The sequence below is a fragment of the Loxodonta africana genome, chromosome 27, assembly GCF_030014295.1.
Source record: "Loxodonta africana isolate mLoxAfr1 chromosome 27, mLoxAfr1.hap2, whole genome shotgun sequence".
Lineage (NCBI taxonomy): Eukaryota > Metazoa > Chordata > Mammalia > Proboscidea > Elephantidae > Loxodonta > Loxodonta africana.
Window position 1 is genome coordinate 22,256,686 of NC_087368.1, and position 23,921 is coordinate 22,280,606.

Below are 23,921 nucleotides of genomic sequence, written 5' to 3' on the forward strand. Positions count from 1 at the left end.
ATAGGGACCCTACACCACCAGGGCTCCTTTTTTCAATGGTAAACCAAAAAAACCAAACCCACTGCCATCGAGTTGATTCCGACTCATAGTGACCCTATAGGACAGAATAGAACCGCCCCATAGAGTTTCCAAGGAGCGCCTGGTGGATTCAAACTGCCGACCCTTTGGTTAGCAGCCGTAGCACTTAAGCACTCTGCCACCAGGATATCAATGGTAGCATGATATTATTAGTGTAAGCTTTAAATCTAGGGGCAGTCAGTTGCCCTTGACGGAGAATTTATACTATATGGAAGTTAAGCAGAGCCCTGCCTATTCATGGAGTGATCAAGCGCTTACCTGCTAACCAAAAAGTCAGTGGTTTGAACCACCAGTCGCTCCACAGGGGAAAGATGTAGCAGTCTGCTTCTTTAAAGATGTATAGCCTTGGAAACCCTATGGACAGTTCTACTCTGTCCTACGGGGTCACTGTGAGTTGGGGTCAACTTGATGGCAGTGGGTTTAGACTTTTGTTTTTTTGGAATATAAGCCGACCATTCCCAGTGGTGACTACTACAAACGGTTCTTGATAATATCAGATCTATCAGCCTTGCTATTTACCATATCTTTAGCAATACCTCACTATGGGTTGGAATCGGACTCGACGGCACTGGGTTTGGGTTTTAGCAATAAAAAAAATACTTTGCTTATTAGCATAGCGTGTTGCAGAATGGGTTTTATTGGTGAAATTAGTGTCTTATTAATTACCTGATAAATATTAACAACAGCTTTCATTGGTGAAATAATTAAATATTAAGGATGTGGGACTGGCTAAAAAGTTTGAGAGACATTCTCTGCCCTTTTGTGAAGAGGGAATAAGAATCTAGCAAGGTCTCCAGCCCAACAGAATTCCTTCTCTGTGACGTTGCCATGACAGCCCTGAGTAAACTTTTCATGCAAGGTGGTGGCTGCAGCATGTTAACACAGAGAGAGCCAGGACTTCCTTAGGTTTACACAACAGGTTATGGCAACAGATTGTATATCATTTCCAGTGAGGGCTTGTTTAATAAGTGAGACACCTGGAAGCTACTGCCTAAGCTTGGCATCAATGCCAAGAGTTCACTTATCTTCCAGCTTCTTCGACCCTCCATTCATAGAACAACATACAATTACTTCCAATTCCCTCCCCAAAACCCTGGTAGCGTAGTGGTTAAGTGCTGCAGCTGCTAACCAGGAGGTCAGCAGTTCGAATCCACCAGGTGCTCCTTGGAAACCCTGTGGGGCAGTTCTACTCTGTCCTGTAGGGTCGCTATGAGTCTGAATTGACTCGATGGCAGTGGGTTTTGGTTTGGTTTCTACCGGGGAGAGAAAAATGCTAGGCTTCCATTGCTCTGGTGATGATAGAGGACAGCCTGCCAGTGGTTCACTCATTCAGTTAACAAAAGTGTACTAAGCACCTGCTGTGAATTAGGTAGAGACCTGGTGGTGGCACAGTGGTTAAATGCTTGGCTGCTAACCAAAAGGTCGGAAGTTCAAATCCACAACTCGCTCCTTGGAAATTCTATGGGGCAGTTCTACTCTGTCCTATAGGGTCACTATGAGTCAGAATGGACTCAACGGCAACCAGTTTATGGGTTAGGTACTGTGAGTTTAGGGGGCTGGATGATCACCTGGGTTAGGGCCAGCATAAGGCAGCGACAGCCCACACCTCCATCAAGACCCTCCACTAGTGAAGAACTGGGAAAATCAGGACTCTTCCTTATGAGTGAGGGAATGCACATCAAGGAATCCAAAGAAAAGAAAAACTAGACAGACTCCTGAGACTTGGGGGCCTGTGATTCGAGCTATCAGTAAAATATGGCAACAGGAGCCCTGTTATTAGCATCACGTGGACCGCGATTTGTCTTAATAATCATTTACCCTCAGCCTGATCACACTCATGTATCCGTTAACAGGGATGACTCTTTAGGCAGCTGTCAGTCACTTGGATTACTCCACCCAAATTCATCTTCAAAACATTCCTGACACTGTATTATTTTCTCTACTTCTGTGTGTGTTCCAAAGTTTCCCATGACAAAAGATTCTTAAACCCTGGCATGCAAAGAATCATCAAGCTTCACTTGAACTTCCCCAGAGCTGAGGTCCTACCAGTTCATAAATCTTTATATTGAATTGGAACTGGAATTCTTATCATGTCCACTAATTGATCAGTGTTCTCTCTCTGAACTACAAAAACTTGTTTTTACACAAAAGTAAATCTCTCAACAAGAGAACCCTTCAAACACCAGCACCATGGCTTAGCTGGTTAAAGCACTGTCTAGTAAACAGGTGATCCTGGGTTTGAATCCCAGTGGTGCCTGGGCCAGTCAAAACGGTATAGGAAACCCTGGTGGTGTAGTGGTTAAGTGCTGCTGCTGTTAACCAAAAGGTCGGCACTTGGAATTCACCAGGTCCTCCTTGGAAACTCTATGGGGCAGTTCTACTCTGTCCTACAAGGTGGCTGTGAGTCGGAATCGACTCAACGGCAAAGGTTTTGGTTTTTGTTTGTTTCAAATAGCTAGACAGTTATTAAGGTGACGATATATCATCCAAATGGGGACAATCTTGAAAGCAAAAGTTGGCACTAAAATAATATAAAGTATTATCATTTTTTTTAATTCTTACTTATTAATTAAATATTAGGTTTTAATATATTGGGAGAGCTATTAAAAATTCCAGTCCAAAAGCTTTTTCAAAAATAAATCTTTCTAAAAATGTAAATATAACATATATATATATATATATATATATATATATATATATATAGGACAGACCCTAAGCCAGATGGGACGCTGAGAAACAGGCATAAGTAGGGAAGACCCAGGTGAACCTAAACATATGGTCACTCCAGTTACTACCTCTCATTATCAGTTCCCTTATTCAAGTTAAACAGCCCCAGTTCTTTGAACTGTTCTGATTTCTTCAGTACCGAATTTCCTTCATCAGAAAACAGCCACATACAGTCTGGAATCAAAAATAAAGCACAACATTCCTGGTGAGTTCTGACCAGTGCGTATTACAATGAAGCCCTCATCTCCGTGAATCCGAATATCATATTTGCTCTCCTAACGCTCTCCCCGGACTCTGTCAGCCTCCCTAGCAGCTGCATCTGTACTGTTGGCTCTTATTCAGCTTGTAATCAACTGAAATCTTTTGCTCAGAAAGTACCGCTAAACTCAGTATTCATCTTTATGAAGATTCACAAAGGATTTTATTTTTCAAGCCTAAACTGAGGAATTACATCTTGTTAGCTTCAAGTCATCATTACAGACTATTAAATTTTTTATAAATAAACAGCTTGTCATACAACATATTATTCATTCTATTCATCTTCATGACATCCAAAGCTTATTTCACAAATTTTGTCTTTCATATTAAGATGTTTAACAGGGCTCAAACTAGGCTAGGACTAGTGATCCAGTTGATCCAATTAGTAAGTATTGTTTAACCAAGTAAAAATCCACTTAACTACCCATATTTCTCCATCTAATCCAAAAGAACATCATGAGAGATATCAAACAAGCCATATACTTCCCTTTAGATGAAAGACGATAGAACTTCCCAAAGCTATTTTCTAAGCCATTTGCCAAGACAGACAGGTTACTCTGGTTTGTCTTGGAAAGCAATCTGAAGGTTTTCCAATAGTGAAAGACACCAATTGTACAAAGCTGACCACACAATCCAACAACTCAACTGTTAATTGCTGACTGATGGTGGTAATAGAACCCAGAAAAAGAAGTGGGAAGCATGTGGAGTACATTTTTGGCAACCAATTTTTATGATTCAGTACAGAGGTTACATCCTCCCATGCTCTTCCTTGGAGGTCTTGGTCTTACTGATAGGCTACTGCTTCCTATCCAAGAGTCACACTTAAACTAGATTGAAAAGCTGTGGCAGAGACCCTCCATGACTCAACAGGAGGGGTGAACCGGAGCCAAGGATGAATGAACAGAGGCCTGGGGCCAAGAAAAAGTTCTGGTGAGGTGGGGCAATGGGTGTGACTCCACCTGCATAAAGCAGAAGAGGGAGGACATTAGTAATCTCTACTACACAAGTCAACAAAAGAAAACAAATACAGTTAAATAAAACTCAAAACATTTGGAATCTGAATCATACTAGTGACCCAACAGCAGTCATCATAACACTTTCTCAGAGCAAAGTGCAGTTGTTTTTAATTCAAAAGAATTTTGGAGGAAGTGTGGTCTAGAGAAAATGTGCATCAGGTCTGGAGACAAGGTTCAGTTTAGTCATTTACTTGTTATGTGATCTAGGGCTATGTCACTTAGTCTCCCTGAGCCTCAGTTTTATTACTTGTAAAATGGAGCCCTTTTTTCATGCCATGCCATGTTGCAAAAAAGGCTAAGCCAACTAGGAAATACCCTCCTTGTTCTGCCAACCTCACAGAGTTGTTATGAAGATCAAATGTGAAAATCCAAAAGAAAGCTCCAAACTATATATATCCTTGTGACAATTAATCATAATATTATTAACACTTGGAGAATTTTAGTGAATTTAATTAAAATATTTCTCTTGAATGCTATCTATGACAGACATGCAGGCAGAAAGGCAGACAGATGATAGCCAGATATAGACAGGGAGATAGATAAATAGATGACATATATTATGAGAGCGATAGACTATGTTTACTGAATATTATCAATGAAATGTTTTCATGGAGTAATACAAACTTGGAAATGGAAGAAAACCTTGTTTCACAATATTATCTTACAGATGAACAAACTGAAATTTAGGTGTGCTAACTGACCTGCCCAAGGTCAAGTTAGTAACAAAGCTGAGGCCTAAACCTATCTTTCCAGAAATCCAATCCTATTTTCTTTCAAATTCACTGGAATGCTAAATCTGTTCGTGATGACACTAACATAATTTTCCATTAAGACTGTCACTCTTCAAAATATAAGTAAAACAAAAACTTTCTTAATACTGCCAAGATCCATCATAGAATATATCTTACTGTGAGGTTGCACTGGGTAATGCAGGATTGGTAGATACAACACGTAATTGTCTCCTTTCTCTCTTTGCCGTCCCATGGGCTGAAAAGGAAGCCAACTAGAGAAAGAGTGGTGTCTTGAAAACAATGGTCTGGACAGGCATTACCACTCAGTCAGAATTGCATGTGAGATGAAAAGTATTTACTCCAATAGCTGTCTTGGAAAGATATCAGAATGAGAAACAGGACACCTGGATTCTCCTCAAGTTTCAGCTATTCCTCTAACCAAGTCACATCAGATAGGCATTTTCTCATTCGTAGAGTGAAGGATATGGACTGACTCCTTTCCAAGTCAGATATCATCTCCTCTATGACTAACGTCTACAGCCAGCTTAAATGAAATTCAAGAGAAATAAGATCATGAGAGAAAAGGAAATCAGCTCAACAAGTATACTTGTTTTGTGATTTGTTTTTTAATCAGATATTCACCAATATAACAATGAATAGTGTTTACATTAGTTAGGGTAGGCTAAACAACTGTAGCATAAAAGTAGCATATAAACCCCAAAATGCAATATAGCTCAAACACAAGAGTTTATTCCTTTCACAGAACAGTCCAGGCCAGCAGGTGGCTCTATTCCACACAGACATGCGTGGACCGTGCCTGATTGAAGCTCTACTTCTACAACTTCCAAGGTCATTCTGGTCATTGCCTTTCCAGGCCCCAGAAAGGATGAATATAGGTAGGAGGTGTTATTTACAAACTTAAAGGCTTGGCCAGGAAGTGGTACACATCACTTCCTCTCACATTCTGCTGAAGACAAATTAACCACGTGGCCACACAGAACTTCAAGAAGGTTTGGAACTTGTAATCCCCAACTGACCACCCACATCTGAGCTACAATTCTATTATTATGAAAGAAAGGGAGAAAAGATCTTGGACAAGTAAGACTCTCTGCTACAGGGGGGTATTTGATTTAAGGCTTTTCAATATATTCAGACTACAAAAGCTGTTGATATAAACCCTAACCATTCATCCTGGAAACTCTTACTAGATGCCTTAAATATGAGAGTTATCAGTTTGCTTAAATGCTAATAAGAAGTAAATCCTTTGAATTCCTACTTCTCAGTTCCTTCCACCTATGCACTCCACAGAGACCTGGTAGTTGAACGTATGGTCGGTCCGAGGATGTAGGCTTCTGCTTTTGATTTTGTCCTAGTAATCCACATGAAGTGGGTCCTTCGACTCACAAATTTAATCTATAACTTTGAAGAGATGCCTTTTCCTGGCAGTTGAAGCAGAGCAGTGAGCAATCCCACTGGCTAAGACTGAGTGCTACTCAATATAAGTATGTTCATCTGTTATACTTGGCAAGGTTGCTAATGTGCAGTGATGCTGTTTGTTGTGACTTTTCTTCAGCTCATAAGGTTAAAACAAAAAAAAAGGATGACTGAAGACAAACCAGAACCACCACCACGGCCACCATCAGATCCCTCTTCACTGAGCTTCTGCTCTTTAACTTGCGAAATGCAGCAGATGGAATGTTACATCTAAACTATGACGTCTCTTGCATTCCTAGCTATCAAAACAAACTATGTACCTCCTGCTTCTCAGCTCTAATCCACTAAAAGCAATGAGATGACTTCAGACTCCAGAACATGCACAACCAAGTCTATTTGGGGTGATTTTCTTAAATGCACGTGTGAGAAATTGAATGAGTGAACTCAAGCAAGGAATAAGTGTCCTGGCTCTCAGAGGATTTATTGGAAACATAACTATGACTGCTCCTTGACAAAGACACTAAGTCCTACCAAGACTCGTAAATGTAAATATTTGTCTATTGGGATTCGTGTTAGACATTAATATGTATTAGAGCCATAATAATCTTTGTTAACCATTTGGAATAATGACATCCTATGTGAAAATAACGCAAGCCACGACAAGCAACATACATCTTTCAGTGTTATGTTGCTGTTAAGTGCCATCAAGTCAATTTCAACTCATAGTGACCCTATATGACAGAAGACAACTGCCCCGTAAGGTTCTCTTGGCTGTAATCTTTATGGAAGCAGATTGCCAGGTCCTTCTCCCATGGAGCTGCTGGATGGGTTCAAACCACCAGCCTTGGGTTAGCAGTTAAGCACGCTTAACTGTTTGTGCCATCCAAAACCTAAAAACCCATTGCTGTTGAGTGGATTCCAACTCATAGTGACTCTATAAGACAGGGCAGAACTGCCCCATAGGGTTTTCGAAGCTGTAATCTTTATGGAAGCAGACTACCCTATTTTTCTCCTGTGGAGCAACTGGTAGGCTTGAACCACCAACCTTCTGGTTAGTGGGCGAGCGCTTTAACCACTGTGCTACTGGGGCTTTTTTTTTTTTAGTAGTCGCCAGTTTAAAAAGGGAATAAGAAACAGGTGAATTAATTTTAATATTTTCTTTAACCCAATATATCCAAAATATTGCCATTTTAACACGTAACCAACATAAAATGAGATATTTTATAATCCCTTTTCATACTAAGTCATTGAAGTCTGGTGTGTATTTTACACTTACAGTACATCTCAGTTTGGACTAGCCACAGTTCAAGTGCTCCTCAGTCACATGTGGCTAGTGGCTACCATATTGGAAAGTGCAGGTTTAGAATCTCTTAATCCTTTGGTGACCCAATTATTTTCTGCTTTGAATTTTTTATTGATACCACGTGTTTTCATTAATGGAAGTATGCTGAATCATTGACTATGTCTGAATTTTGGGTAGGCAGTATGGATTTTTTTGTTGTTGTTTTTACCCCCTCCTACAAGCCTTTTTTTTTTTTTTAACAAGCCTACCCTAAGTGTTTAGTGGTACATATGAAGTTCCACTAATTACATCCCAGAGTCCCCACTTTTCAAAACTTTCAAAATTTCTATTTTTCCTACCAAAAATTCAGACTCCTTATACAATACCCCATAAAAAGAGTAATTTGTGACTCATGCCCATTTCTGCAGTTTCCAACGGACATAAAGGCCCCTGCCTTGGGGCAACATGCCCTGTCAGTAGTACAGCAGTTTCCCAATAAACTCTAGAGGCTGAAAAATTTCATGGTCGCTATATATACCACTGAGCATGAAAGGGTTTTAAGAGTTTTCTTTCCAAGATCTGGGTTTATATGACAACTAGAGTGATAAATGTGTTAAGTATCACAAAGCAAAAAATTGACAGGATCTTAACCCCAATCTTTCCCCTAGACACAGTGATTGTAAATTCATGTGTCAAGTCAGAAGGCTCACAAATATCTTGTATGATACCCATGGCCAAGCGCACCACAGGCTCTAAATCCTTAACCCAAACCTTGATTGCTGTTAATAGGCTCTAACTCCCACAGCTAATTCCTCTATTCTGTAGAATGCTTTGGTTTTAAAAGTTGGACCGAGGTGAGATTATGACTAGGTCTTCACTAGATGACTGAGTTTTGGGAAATTTCAAGATGTGCCCAGTTAAAAGACCAAAAAGGCACACAATCTTTGACAAAGAGAAAGTTAGGGAGCCATTTCTAGAAATTGAAAAGCACCCTGGATGTACAGGGACTGTGATGGATTGAATTATGGCCCCCCAAAAGAAATGTCCCAGTTCTAACCTCTGCACCTGTGAATGTGACCTCATTTGAAATAAATTCTTTCTCTGAAGATCTTAGTTAACCTAAGAAGGTCATAGTGGAGTAGGGTGGGTCATAATCCCTTCTGAATCGTGTCTTATAAACACAAACCAAGGCAGAGTCACACAGGGGTAAGACTCCATGTGAAGATACAGCTGTAAGCCAGGGAATGCCAAGAGAAACCAGGGATGACCAGAAACTGGAGACAGGGAAGGGTCTTTCCCTGGAGCAGACAGAGAGTGCAAGGCTCTGCGAACACCTTGAATTTGGACTTCTAGCCTCCAGAGTTGTGAGACAATAAATTTCTGTTCTTTAAAGCCACCCACTTTGCGGTATTTTGTTATAGCACCACTAGGAAACTAAGACATGGGCCAAGTCCATCACATAAATGTACAAAGTGAGCTGGATCATATAAAATAGAGTGACAAGGACTAGGCTAAACTGTAGCAGAAATGCCCCAACTAAAGGTTTTTACATTCAAAATTTTTTAAACACTGTGTAAATTCTTGGGTCATATAGGGCTTATGGATTGGATTGCCTTTTATGACTCCTGATGGAGGCTCATAACCACCTCTGAGAAAGTTTCCCACACTGTACAAGAGCCGGGGACAACAGCCAAGATTTAGGAGGAAATATAAAACTGCTAAAGAATCAATTTCTGTTTTAGCACCTCATTTTTGAACAATCTGAAAAATGAATAGCCTACCAATAATTTTTCGGCCCTCTTTAAAATACCTCCTGTGTAAATAGTAGTATGTAAGTGGGTTTGACAAGTGTTGGATAATGTTACTAAGTAAACTCAAAGATTATTTTTTAAGAGAGCCACTTCCCACCTAAATTCTTACCTAAACTGAACAGTGCCAATAAATGCAAGGTGAAAACCAACACTTTGTCCAAAAGGCTTGCAAATCCTCCTTTTGCACATGAGTCACGAGCTGCATCTTCAGCAGAATATAATTTTGGTAACACAAGCAAGATGTTCTTGTAACTTTATATACTAAGTATTCAAAGACATCACGCAAAGACTGCAGTGGATCTACTGCCAAGAATCATGTTTATTCAGCCCATTGCTTCCTTGAAACTAGGGAAACTAACAGGAAGCATCTTGAGTAGTTTTAAAGATATACGCCCATGTAGCCAAACAGCATTAACATTATTCTTTCTGGGAAACTAACTGGGTCACAAGGTAAGGTTAACCTAATTTGTTTTTGAGCCTTCAATATAGAAAAGTAAACCTAAAGGCCCTAAAACCCATATATGGGATACTTTGGACTACATGGACCCTAAGCTAACAGGAATAGAAATCAAATATTGTATGGGTAAATCAAGAAGGTGAGCTAGTCGAAGCCAAGCTTCGGTCTCTAGATAGGAATCTTTAGTTTGTAGCTAGATCTCCTACACCCTTATTGCTTTTCTAATTGTGCCATTAATTATTTTGAATGGGGTATTAATCTTCAACCATTATAGTTAAATTGTCTAATTCTGTCTTGAATTCTGTCAGTTTTTAGTTCATATATTTTGGGATTCTGGTATTACGTACATATCTGCTTATAATTGTTTTATTTTCCTGGAAATCTTTTAAAAACCCTTTTACTATTATGAAATGCCCCTAGTGCAGGGGGTTATTATAGTATTTAACCCATTTAATATGAATATTCACACCAAGTGTGAACCTTGAAAATGAAATATTAATCTGTTTGATCATAAGGTCCTGACCCAGATATCAACAGGGGTATTATATACAATATCTGATATTTACCCCCAATTTCCTTTCTAAAATTAAAAATGAAAAAAGTTCTAAAATCCAAAAAACATCTGGCCCCAAAGGTTTTGGATAAGAGATGTTGGCCAGCCATTTTCTTGAGGATTACGTAGGTGCCAGGCACTGCGTTAAAGCTTCATAGACATCTCAACATTTAATCTTCTGAGTTGGCCAGGAAATTAAGTTGCTTCCACAGTTCAGCGATGGGGTCTAGAGCAGAAAGTCACCTCCAAATGCCCAGCATTTCATGGCCAGCAAGTAGAGTCACAAGTCCAAGCAATCACTCTTGGCTTTCCCACTTGGAGGGAGCATCGGTTCAGGAAATGAGCTGGTTAGGCTAAGAACTGTCTTCCAAAACACAAGACTCTTCCTCTTCCCATAAGGATTTTTAGCTTTACAACGGCTTAACATGAGGCGTTCTTCTGCTTGCTTGCTTGTTTATTAATCAAGCAATCCATCCAGCTTTCTCCTGAATAAGGTCAGCTATACTGAAGGACGGGCGTCTGAATGAAGCCACAGTGCCTGAAGAAGAACTTTCAGGTGATTTTCTATGGAACTCTAGGGTACAACAAAGGTGCTTCCATGTTCCTCAAAGCCATGATTCAATTTCATTTATAAATATATGTATATATTCTTCTATTTGCAATAGAAGAATAAAATCAATATACGCTTAAGTGTCGTATCAAAATGAAACATTCTAGAGACTGCCAGTGCATTAATTGTGCAACCGTGAAAATTTCATTTTATGCAAATCCTGGTATAAAAGTTCTGTCATTTCTTTGTGTTTAATTAGACTTCCTGGAACTGTAACTGTGATTACAGAAATTGTAGCTCTGCAGCGGTCTGTTTTTTTTTGTTCAAGCCTATACATGTCTACCACACATAAAAGTATCCAATTGACTGCAGGATTATATGTGTGAATCAGGATTGTCTTGAACTGTGCAACCAAAAGAAGATAAATAAATTGGATGCAGGAACTGTCATTCATAACCCTCCATTTTATATACTGATGAACCATATTGATGGCCCCTCCTCTAGAAGAGTCTTAGGATTTTCATTTATTAACTTCAAGTATAATGATCATATTTGTGAATTTAGAATATAAAATCATGCTAACAAAATATTGTTACTGTCTATTTTCTACTCAACATCTAGTTTCCGCTTTGACAGAGCCCAGTGTTTTCATCTGTCTACCTCTAATATGACTTGGGAGGAGGCGGTATATATATTGCTGTGTATCAAGCACCACCAAAACGTAGTGACTTAAAACCAAAAAAAAAAAAAAAAACCCCAGTGCCGCTGAGTCAATTCCAACTCATAGCGACCTTATAGGACAGAACAGAACTGCCCCACAGAGTTTCCAAGGAGCACTTGGCAGATTCGAACTGGCAATCCTTTGGTAAGCAGCCGTAGCACTTAACCGCTTTATTATCTTACAGTTTCTGTAGGTCAGAAATGCAAGCACAGAGTCACTGTATCCTCTTCTGGAGGTCTCACAGGCTGAAATCATGGCAGCGGCTGAGGCTATGATCTCACCTAAGGCTTACTGTCCTCGCCCAAGCCCATTTGGCCCACTGGTAGAATTAATTCAGTTCCTGTGGCTTTGTATTTGTTTTCTGTTACTGCATAGTAAATTATCATCTAACAACTTAAAACAACACCCATTTATTAGCTTACAGTTCTGTCCGTCAAATGTCCAGGCAGAGTATGGCTGGGTTCTCTGCTCAGCATTTCACAGGGTGAAATCAGGGCGGCACCCAGGCTATGCTCCTTTCTGGAGGTTATGGGGAAGAATCCGCTTTCAAACTCATTCAGATTGTTGGAAGAATTTGGTTATTTGTGGCCATTAGCTGTCCGTCAGGAACTGCTCTCAGATTCTAAAGACCACCCTGAAGTCCTTGCCAAGTGGCCCGCTCCATCTTTAAAATCAGTGGCTGAGAATCTCCCCCATACTCCTCACACTTCAAATTCAAATCTCTCTCCAATCTGCTATGATGGAGTCTTACACAATGTAACATAATCATAGGAGTGATTATTCCATCACCATTTGCCATATAACATAATCTAATCAAGGGAATGAATATCCTAACCTATTCACAGGTTCCACTTATATGTGAGGGTAGGAAATTATACAAGGCATGTACACCAGGGGTAGAAATCTTAGGGACCACCTTAGAATATTATCACCAAGGAACCCCTATCTTCAGTTCCAGAGTGAATTCCACTTTGTATATTCCAATCATGATGGTCCAATTTCCCTTACCAGTGATTTCTTTAAAGCTAGCATGTGAACCAGGTGTAGCCAATAAGACCCAAACTTTTGGGAAGTGTTTTTTCCTCATAAGATGAGACCACCCCATTTTCAACACTGTAGGTTTTCCAGTCTGGGTGGAATGCCTGAAATTACTGCTGCCATCTTGCTCCAGGTTAATGGCATCATATCTAGGCGGCTAGAGCCAAAAGGCCCACATAGAAGTAGAGCTGGAGCCCTGATGCACTAGGACAAAGCCCATGCTACCTCTGAACTTCTCGTTAGGTGATATTTTTAATTTTCTTCATCATTCGAGCCAGCTGGAGTCAGAGCTCCATTACTTGCAGTCCAAGGTGTTCTCATGGACAAAGGGTTCCAAGTAAGATTTAATTTGGAGGGAAAATTCAGCTGCTAGATAAAAGCAAAAATCATATTTCTACCAGACAGAGTTGATAGACCTAGGATTCCAACTTAACTTCCAACCTTAATGAGTTGAACTATTTTATCTGTAAGTTCAGAAATGGTAACATCTGTGTTTACAGATCACTATGAAGAATCAATGTAGTTGTATGTCAGAAAAGATTTAAGGTGAAACACACAAACTTGTTTCAAACAGCTGGTTATGACCTGGAATGAGTGGGAGAATGGAAGGGAAGGAAGATGTGTACAGCCAGAAGAGAAGGGGAGAAATGAGCGTGACGGAATGGGAAGAGTGAGACGGAGAGAACTCTGTTGGAGAGACTGGCACCCCTCCCTGGATTGGTATCAGAGCCTTGAGAGGGAGGGGCTGCAAGCACAGCTCAAGCATGAGGCTTGCAGGTGTACACATTTTTGCATAATGTAGGTCAGGTGGTAGGAGGTGGCAGGATCTACAGCGGAAGATGAGAAGCACCGCAATGGGAGATTCTTTTATTCTAAAAAAAGAGACCCATATTGATGGATGGGACTACCGAGACACTGCCTGGAGACTGGAATTAGATGGCAAGTTTTCAAGAATGAACTAGAAGACTTATTAAGGCAGCAATGATGCGAGGCAGGGAGCAAATGATAAAAACATTCAGAGAAATTTGTAACATTTTGGAAAGTAATTTCCCATTAATTTTTCAGCTCTTATTATGTACCAGACTCCAGGATGGCCTTTTGGAGCTTGCATTCTTGTGCCTGCCAAATAAATGTAAATTTGCCTTCCTCGGCTACTCACTGAAAGGATGGTGTTTCAAGTCCACCCCGACACACCTCAGAAGAAAGGCCTGGCAATCTACTTCTGAAAAATTAGCCCTTGAACACTCTCCTGAGCACAGTTCCACACACATGGGATCATGAGAAGCCATAATCGACTTGATGGCAACTGGTTTTTTGATTGATTGCTGAGTGAAGAAGGGATGGAAACTCTGAGTAAAGAGCACTCTTCGGAGGTCAAGTGTGTTAGTTCTTTCTGTGAACAAAACAACTCTAAACTCTCAGTGGCTTTCAACAAAAGAAATATTTATTTTTCTCACTGTAGGGTCTACTAGTGAGATGAAACAGCTCAGCTTCAAATCGCAGAAGTTCATGTCTCCTTCACACATTTCTCTCCCTTCCTAGACTTGAAGGACTCTGGACTCTGGGAAAGTTCTTCTCATGGTGAATTGTAAAAGAAGTGAGCAGAAACCCGCAGCACACAATGCCACTTAAGGTCTCAGCTCAGAACTGGCCCCATGCCACTTCCATCCACAACCCATTGGCCAAAGCAAGCAATGTGGCCAGGCCCCAAATCCAAGAGGATGGAGAAGAATGTTCTGCCCACTCTGCTGTGGTCAAGTGCCATCAAGTCAGTTTTGCCTCACAGCAACCTCCTGTGACAGAGTAGAAGTACCCCTGTAGGATTTTCTAGGCTGTTTTTTTTTTTAATCTTTACAGGTCTTTCTCCTACAGAGCCACTGTGTGGGTTCAAATCACCAACCTTTTGGTTTGTAGCCGAGGACTTACCTATTGCACCACCAAGGCTCCTTTCTGCCCTCTTGAAACCGAAACCTGCTGCCGTTGAGCCAATCGTGACTCATAGCAACCCTATAGGACAGCAGAGAACTGCTCCTTACACAGGCTTTTGAAGGCTGTGATCTTCACAGAAGCAGACTGTCGCGTCTTCCTCCTGCAGAGCTAACTTTTCAGTTAGCGGCTGAGCACTTTAACCACTGTGCCACCGGAGCTCCTTCCTGCCCAATCTAGTAAGATAATAAAAAAGTTACATCACGAAAAACATGGATTCACAAGAATGGTGAGAAGAATTGTGAACGATGATTCAATCTAACACACCTGGCCGTGGTGCAATGCCAAAGGTACACTACAGAAGCAGGAGAGAGAAGAAAGGGAGGTGAAATAATGTTAAGGGCAAAAAACTGTGTCCTTTCCCAGTTTGCCCTGGGCCTGTAATAGCCATCATATCCTCCATATTAATGTGTACCATCCATCTTAGTTTAAAACTCCTCCTTGCCTTTTATTAGCCAAATGGTCTTGGGCAAATCACCTAGCCTTGAGCCTCAAATTCCTCACCTATAAAATGGGAGATATAAAACCAAAAAAACCAAACCCATTGCTATCAAATGGATTCCAACTCATAGCGACCCTATAGGACAGAACAGAACTGCCCCACAGGGTTTCCTCGGCTGTAATCTTTAGGGAAGCAGATTGCCACATCTTTCTCCCAAGGAGCAGCTGGTGGGTTCAAATTGCTGATTGTTAGGTTAGCAGCCCAGCACTTAATCACTGTGCCACGGGTGCTCCTACCTTATATGATTGCAGTGTAGAAGTGAGGTAACACCATCGATGGATGGACTGGCGGACGGATGGATAAGGCAGCCTGATATTTTCAAATACTCAGGAACAACTATCCACTGACATATTAAAAAACCAAATCTGTTGCCATCAAGTTGATTCCGACTCATAGCGACTCAGTAAGACAGAGTAGAGCTGCCCCACAGGGTTTTCAAAGAGCAGCTGGTGGCTTTGAACTGCCGACCTTTTGGTTAGCAGCTGAACTCTTAACCACTGCACCACCAGGGCTCCTACTGGCTTATCCAAAAAAAAAAAAAACAAACCCATTGCCATCGAGTCAATTCCAACTCATAGCAACCCTAATGGACACATCAGAACTGCCCCATAGGGTTTCCAAGGAGCACCTGGTGGATTCGAAATGCCCACCTTTTGGTTAGCAGCTGAAATAGGCTTTACAAAAAAGGTGAAATTAGACATAAGACTTGAAGTTTGAATGGAAGTACACTAGACAGGGGGAAGGGAACATTCTAGAAAGTGAATAAAATATGTACAGTTTGCTGATAATAAACCACTGTACCACCAGGGTTCCTCAAAATTGGTGGCTAACATTATTTTGGTAACATCTGTATGAGAGCATCTCAGCTCCCATGTTAATACTAAATTTGCCCTCATTGGGAATATGATGCTAGGTGGGGAATGGCTGTACAATCCCTCTTAAAGGGCACAATTGAAGCAAGTTTAATGGAGCTGGCACATCCTTTGAGCCACTTGAAGCTTCTATTACCTTACATATAAAGACTATCATTTGCGAGGGTAGATATTACAACAGGAGATGCTTGGAGAGTTTCAAACCAAAATAAATGCTTTCCACCCCAGAAAAGCATTACATGGAACCACAGACTCTTGGAACCCGTTGCTCCACTGTGGGAGAGCTGTCTTGTTAGCTTTACCACAAGTAAATAGCTCTTTTTTTTTTTTTTCTCTTATCCCATCATAAACCAGACAAGCTAAATCAGAGTAAACTGTTCCCCTTCATTTTTCTTATAACAGCTGTTGTTCTTCCCATCAGCTTTCTGAACACTACGCTTGGTAATGCCTCCAGTGGGGATTTCAAACAATAAGATTTGGGAACTGCCTTTTCGAAAGAAATGTAGAAAGGAAGCATAGACTCATGTTCTTTCTTGCCCCCTCAGTTAAAGAATACTCTGTATGTTGCTTCTCGAGTTACAAAATGGACATTTTCCAAACACATCTAGAAGAAAGCCCGGAAGGTTCTGTCAGAACAGTTTTCATTCAATTTCTTTTTCCAGTGGTAGTAACATTCTAATAATAGCACCTCATACTACCCAATGCCTGCACAAAATATTTTTGCATTCATTGTCCATTTTAATCCCCAAGGCAACTGTTATGGATTGAATTGTGCCCCTCTCAAAAAAACAAAAAAGTGTGTCAACTTGGCTAGGCCATGATTTCACACTAACATGTGACTGTCCACAATTCGGTCATCTGATATGATTTTCCTATGTGTTGCAAATCCTACCTCTATGAGGTTAATCAGGCAGGGTTAGAGACAGTTGTGTTGAGGCATGACTCAATCTACAAGGTTGCTGTGTCTTAAGTCCATCTCTTTTGAGATATAAAAGACAGATGTAAGCAGAGAGACATGGGGACCTCATACCACCAAGAAACAAGAGCCAGGAGAACAGCACGCGCTTTGAACCCCACGTGACCCTGCACTGAGAAGCTCCTTGACCAGGGGGAGATTGATGACAAGGACCTTCCCCCAGAGCCAAGAGAGAGAAAGTTTTCCTCTGGAGCTGACACCCTAAATTCAGGCTTCTAGCCCACAAGACTGTGAGAGAATAAATTTCTGTTTGTTAAAGCCATCCATTTGTGTTATAGCAGCACTAGATAACTAAGATAGCACTCTTAAGAGGAAAATAATGACATTTTTAGATAAGAGCAAACTGAACCTTTGAGACCAACATGTCGTTCAAGATGCAACAGCTAGTTAATTGGCAGTCAGAATTTGAATACAGGTCTTAGGCTTTTCCCCTACGACCTGGAAAAAGTTAGAATGTTCTAGATCATCCATATGACCCAGCTAAGAGGACCACTTAGTGTACCAAAGAAGCTCAAGGATTTTGGAGATTCTAATCCAAGCTACACCATTTACTAGCTGTGTGTCCTAGGGAAACGTTTTGTGTTCTGAGTCAGTTTCCTCAACTAAAGATGGGAGAATGGAGTTAATCTATAAAGTTCTCAGCATGATAAATCATATTGGCTTCCTATTGGTGCTGTAACAAATTACCACAGATTTAGTGGCTTAAAGTTCTGTAGGTCAGAAGACTGACAAGGGCCTAAGTTAAGATACCAGCAAAGCTGTGTTCCTTTCCACAGGCACTAGGGGGATCAATCCCTTGCTCATTCAAGTTGTTGGCAGAATTCAGTTCCTTGCAATTGTAGGACCACGGTACCTGTTTATTTGCTGGCTGTCAACTGAAGGTCATTTCCAGGTTCTAGAGGTTATTGCATTCCTTGGCTCGTAGCTCTCTTCCTTCATCTTCAACACCAGCAACAGCACATTGAGTCCTTGTCATATTGCAGTTCTTTGACCATTTTTCCATCTTCACACCTCCTTCTGACCACAGCCTGAAAACGTTCTCCACTGTTAAGGATCTCAAGGTCCTTAATCTTAATCACATCTACTAAATCCCTTGGCCAAGTAAGGTAACATAATCACAGTTCCCAGGATCAGAGTGTGGACATATTTAGTGGCATTTATTCTGCCTGCATCATAAGTGCTTGATAAAAGACAGGATACAGCGGGATGAGTGGGGTACAGGTGACGGTGTTTTCTTGACTTTATTTGCAAATATTTACAAGTTACATTTGTGAGCAATAAATGTGGAACTAGCTTTGCATTTTTATTTCCACCGAATGAGGAAAACCAAGTGGAAAAGAGAAGAACTTAATAGCAACCCATCATACTCAAAAGCGCAGGGCTTAGAACTCAAGCCCTTGAGTTACAAAGTCGCTTTTCATACCTCAAAGTCACTCTGCCTTCTCAGCACATGCCACCGTCAGGAACACATAAAAGCATAAGGAAGCTCCTAGCTATGTAACAACATCCTTACCCACCCAAAAAAATAAAAATAAAAAACAGACCCAAGGACAGCTCAGGTGAGCTACGACTGAACACGTTGTTGTTGGAACCATTTTTGTGCCAGTTACATTATACATGTCATTTACGCTGAGTGAGGGAAGAAGTGAAGAGCAGCTGACTTAGTGGTTGTACATCTGTCTTAGTCATCTAGTACTGTTACAACAGAATACCACAAGTTGATGGCTTCAACAAAGAGAAATTTAGTCTCTCACAGTCTAGGAGGTTACAAGTCCCAATTCAGGGCACCAGCTCCAGGGCAAGGCTTTGTCTGTCCTCTCTGGGGGAAGGTCCTTGTCATCAATCTTCCCCTAGTCTAGAAGCTTCTCAGCACCGGGACCCCAGGTCCAAAGGATGCGCTCCCATCTTGGTTCTTGCTTGGTGGTAGTGAGGTCCCTCTGTCTCTCTGCTCACATCTTTTACATCTCAAAAGAGACTGACTCCAGATACAATCTAATCTTATAGATTGAGTCCTGCTCATTAACATAACTGCCTCTAATCCTGCCTCATTAACATCATAGAGGTAGGATTTATAGCACATAGGACAAAATGGCGGACAATCGCACAATACTGGGAATCACGGCCTAGCCAAGTTGACACACATTTTTGGAGGACCCAATTCAATCCATATCAACATCCCTTCATACCCCTACAAACTACTAGACACTAGAGACAACTTAACCTAAAATACCACTAAATAATTTTTTTACAAACATATTGGCCTAAGACATAAATGTTAATTTCTGCCTTTGAAATCAAAATGACCAGTGGCTTCCTGAAAAATAGCTAGGTCTTAAATTGCAGTAAGTCCTGAATTTGTAGTTGTTATACCTCCGTATATTTTTTTTATTATTGTTTAGTTCTGGGGCAGAATATTTGATCCTCAAATATTTTGAGAAGCACTACCATTTATTCTTCTAGTCTAAACCCAAGTCTCAAATTCAGAATATGACTGCGTTCCCTGCTCTAAGCTGGGTCTGATTATGACCATGCTATGAAAACTCCAGTCAGCAAGTTGATGCTTGTTGGCTTTGGATTTGCTGCCTTACAAATCAATGAGACAAATCAATATTTTCCAAATACAGCCCAAGGGAGGGCTGTGGCAGGAGGAAGAGTGTTATTCTCGGTCATCCAGGGAGTCCTCACGACAGAGTGGGAGAGTACATTTAAAAATTAACTTTCTCCAAACATCCTTTTATGGCCCACTTTAAAAATATTTCTGGTTACATATTATCCCGCAGTTAGGCTATTATTTGAATACTCTCCCTCTCCAAATCCATTCCAGTGGGACCTCCCCAATGGCAGTAGAGGCCTGGGATTATCTCACTGTGTATAATTCATTTAGCAGAAGGATGTGTTTTTGTACTAGCTGCCACAGGACAAAGAGAAACTGCCAACATCGGAATTCCAGGGTCATGCAACCTGCCCCACCAGGCTAGTCACTTAGAACAGACCCCTCCGACAAGCTTTCCCATCCTCTGCACTGCACTGGGGACATTACCTTTAAAAAAAAAAAATTACCTTTACTGCTACCCAAACCTCTCTGGGAGGCAGCTGTTAACGCCTCTTCTTTAAGCCAAGTGGTGACCTCACTCTCTCCTGCCTTGTTACTCAAGGCAAGGTCCCTGGACCAGCAGCACCGGGGACACCTGGCAGCTGGTTGGGAATGCAGAATCTCAGGTCCATCTTCAGATCTGCTGAATCAGAACCAACATTTTAATAAGATCCTAGGTGTACCCTGTGCACGTCAAAGTCTGACAGAAGGCAAGACCTCTTCTCCAATGTCTCCTGAGTTGTCCATCACCACTGATTTTTATAAACTCTAGGTATATGCCAACATCAGAGCATTTACCATTTTCACTCTTACAATAATTTGTCACACACCTGCCTCACCCACAGCCCATCACACGCTAAGGTACGTCTATGTTTAAGCCATGGTTTTTGCTCCTTTCTTTTTTTTTTCTTTTTTTTGATTTTGCACCTTGGCGGTAATCAGGACAATATTAAATAAAGGCAAATAATTGATCTTCCTCTTTTCACTAGCTGCTCAGGAACAATGTAGTGGATACCTGTTGTTTGCATATTCCCAGCATTCCTTCCCACTTCCTTGGACCCCAACCAAAACGAAACCAAATACACCGCCATCAAGTTGATTCTGACTCACAGCAACTCTATAGTGACCCTACAGAACACAGTAGAACTGCCCCATAGGGTTTCTAAGGAGCAGCAGGTAGATCTGAACTGCCAACCCTTTGATTAGTAGCCATAGCTGTTAACCACTGTGCCACCAGGGCTCAATTTTCCTTTGGAACACCACTCTTCCTCAGTCTCAGGCTATGTGTTTCAAATGCACCTAACTGCCTGCTGCTGGGTGACTACATTGGCCCAGCCAATCAGAACATTCATCAGCTCAGCCTCTGCACTCCCTTTCTAGGCAAGGCACAGACATTCATGGAAGGCGGGGTGTTATGGATTGAACTGTGTCCCCCCAAAATGTGTGTCAACTTGACTAGGCCATGATCCCAATATTGTGTGGCTGTCCACCATTTTGTCATCTGATGTAATTATCCTATGTTCTGTAAATCCTAACCTCTATGATGTTAATAAGACAGGATTAGAGGTAATTATGTTAAAGAGGCAGGACTCAATCCACAGGATCAGGTTATATCTTGAGTCAATCTCTTTTGAGACATAAAAGAAAGAATCAAGCAGAGAGGAGAGGGACATCCTACCACCAGGAAAGAACACTATGGAGCAGAGTGCATCCTTTGGACCTGGGCTCGAACTGAGAAACTACTAGACCAAGGGAAGATTGATGATAAGAACCTTCCCCCAGAGCAGACAGAGAGAGAAAGGCTTCCCCTGGAGCTGGTGTCCTGAATTTGGACTTCTAGCCTCCTAGGCTGCGAGAGAATAATTTTCTCTTTGTTAAAGCCATCCACCTGTGGTATTTCCGTTATGACAGCACTAGTGACTAAGACAGGGGCCACAACTCCTCCAGGTTATCCCAAAAGAAGGCTCTCCTATGGCTAGAAGCATGTCTCTAATAATTAATTCTCATGCCTTTTCTGTGATTGGTATTGGGGCCCCTGAGAGCCCAACATTGCAAGTCTTCTGGTTGTAATAAGGGATGGCCACATTTGGCCGGTACTGGGAGCAAATAATCATCCTATAAGGTTCTCTGGATCTTTCCCTCCTCCTGCTCTACATCAGTCAGCTTAGGGAGGTTTCAGCTGGGCAAATTGCTTAGATGGTAGTGGGCACTTTGGCTGATGTGCTAGTACCAAGGCCTAGAAACTCCAGGTGAACATGGCATCCTGCCACTTCATCTCCTGGATTACATCTCATGCATGGTCAATCACCCCTCCCCCCCCCAACACACACACACACACACACATACACATACACACACAGAGCCCAGAGAAGCCGTCATGGAGTTCTCTCAGACCAGAGAATGCCTCAAGTGTACAATAACTAGAGCTGCAGGAAGAACACCAAATGTGCGACACCTGCTAAAAGATCTTCTTAGATTCATCCAAACGTTCTGACTCACAAGACTACCACAGGGCACACATGGCATCCACTGGCTAGGTTATGGGACAGAAAACAGAATTTCAGGTATTACTTTTCTACGGGAGTCCTTGCAGCCATCTAACAGCTCAGATGCAAGGATATGACATCCACATCTGGCAGGTGCAAGACTCACACTGGCCTAAAAGCTCCTCATCCATAGGATCCACAGATTCCAAGGTACCTGCAACAGACATACCCAGATGTAAGAGTCACTACTCCCAGGAAAGCCCAAAGCATAGCTTTCCCATTAAGTATTTATAGTTCATTTATAATCCCTCCCAGTCCAGATACACACTGCCAGTCAAAGGTCATTTTTACAATAAGCAAATGCTGCCTATGTACATAGCTGACATTCCGTCATTGTCAAGTTACCAGGGAAACTGAGCTAGAGTTAGCGAAAGGTCAAATTCTCATGCAGAATTTGTTAGTCATTTCGATGGTTAATTTTACGTGTCAATTTGGCTAGGCTACGGTACCCATTTGTTTGGCCAAACACTAGTCTAGTTGCTGTTATGGAGTAGTTACATATAATTAAATCAGTTGTCTTCAAGTAAAGCAGATTGCCTTCTATAATGTGAAGATGCCTAGGTCAGTCAGTTGAAGGCCTTAAGAGCAAAAAGCGAGTTTCCCTAGGGTATGTTCTGCCTCCAGACCATAAGTAGATATTTTGACAGGACTCTCTCTTCCCTCTTCCCATCATCTGACCTATGGATTCTGGGATGCAAGCCTGATAGAGTCTTCAGCCTGTCACCTGACCTACAGAATTTGGACTTGCCAGCCTCCCTCCACCCCCGTCATGTGAGCTAATTCCTTGAAGTTAAAAAATATAGATACACACAGACATAAATAGAGATCACTGGTTCTGTTTCTCTAGAGAACTCTAAGACGGCCATTTATCCACGAAGTCAACAAAGGTGAAATACACCTTCAGATAACACACAGAAACCCTTAAAGAGACCCTGGTACCCCACAGTTCAGGTGGACAAACTTGCAATGAAATTATATGAAAAATAAATGCAAGCATAACCAGTGCCCTCCTAGAAGAAGAACGAGGTTTTGTAGTGATAGGGCCAGGGTTCTCCTAGTTGGGGTGCCAGGGATGGAATGTTCCACCTTGGTGAAGTACAGGCATAGCTCTGAACCTCAACAGTGGACACACTTAGCCAAAGAAAACAAATGGTCAGATACTTTTCGACCAGTTATAAAAACCCTTCTTGTAGAGGCTGCGAAATCATGAGACTAAGTGTAAGCAGGTGTCTCCTTCTGGCCAATGAGACCCAGACTGGCATGGCAAAGGCTGGTCCTCACATGTACAGTTCAGTAGCCAGGTATCCCTCATAATCCTCCTACAGAATATGTGTGTATTGTGTGTGTGTGCACACGTGTGCGTACAGGCAGTGAGAGGAAACACAACAATATTTCAACTTCGCCATCCTGTCAAGAAACCATGAACCATCTCCATTTAGCTTCCTTAGCACCTTCGTGACATTGAAGGCTGTCATTTAGTTATCAAATTGTGGCAAAACCTGGTAGAAGAGCTGAGTTCCCCCAACATATCATATGGGCAGTCATAACAAGTGCTGCCAACGCCTATAACCACAAGTACCATCATCATCAAATGCCATCAATACTTTCAAATGCCGTCATCACTGAGCCCCCATACCTAGAATCACAAGACAACTATTATCTAAAACTATAGTTATAAACTACCAATATCTAGAATGGTATAGTTGTTGTCACCCAAAAACATGAGTCCAGTAGTTATTGCCACAGCAATACTGTGTAACAAGCTAACTCAAAGTTAAGTGGCTTTAAAA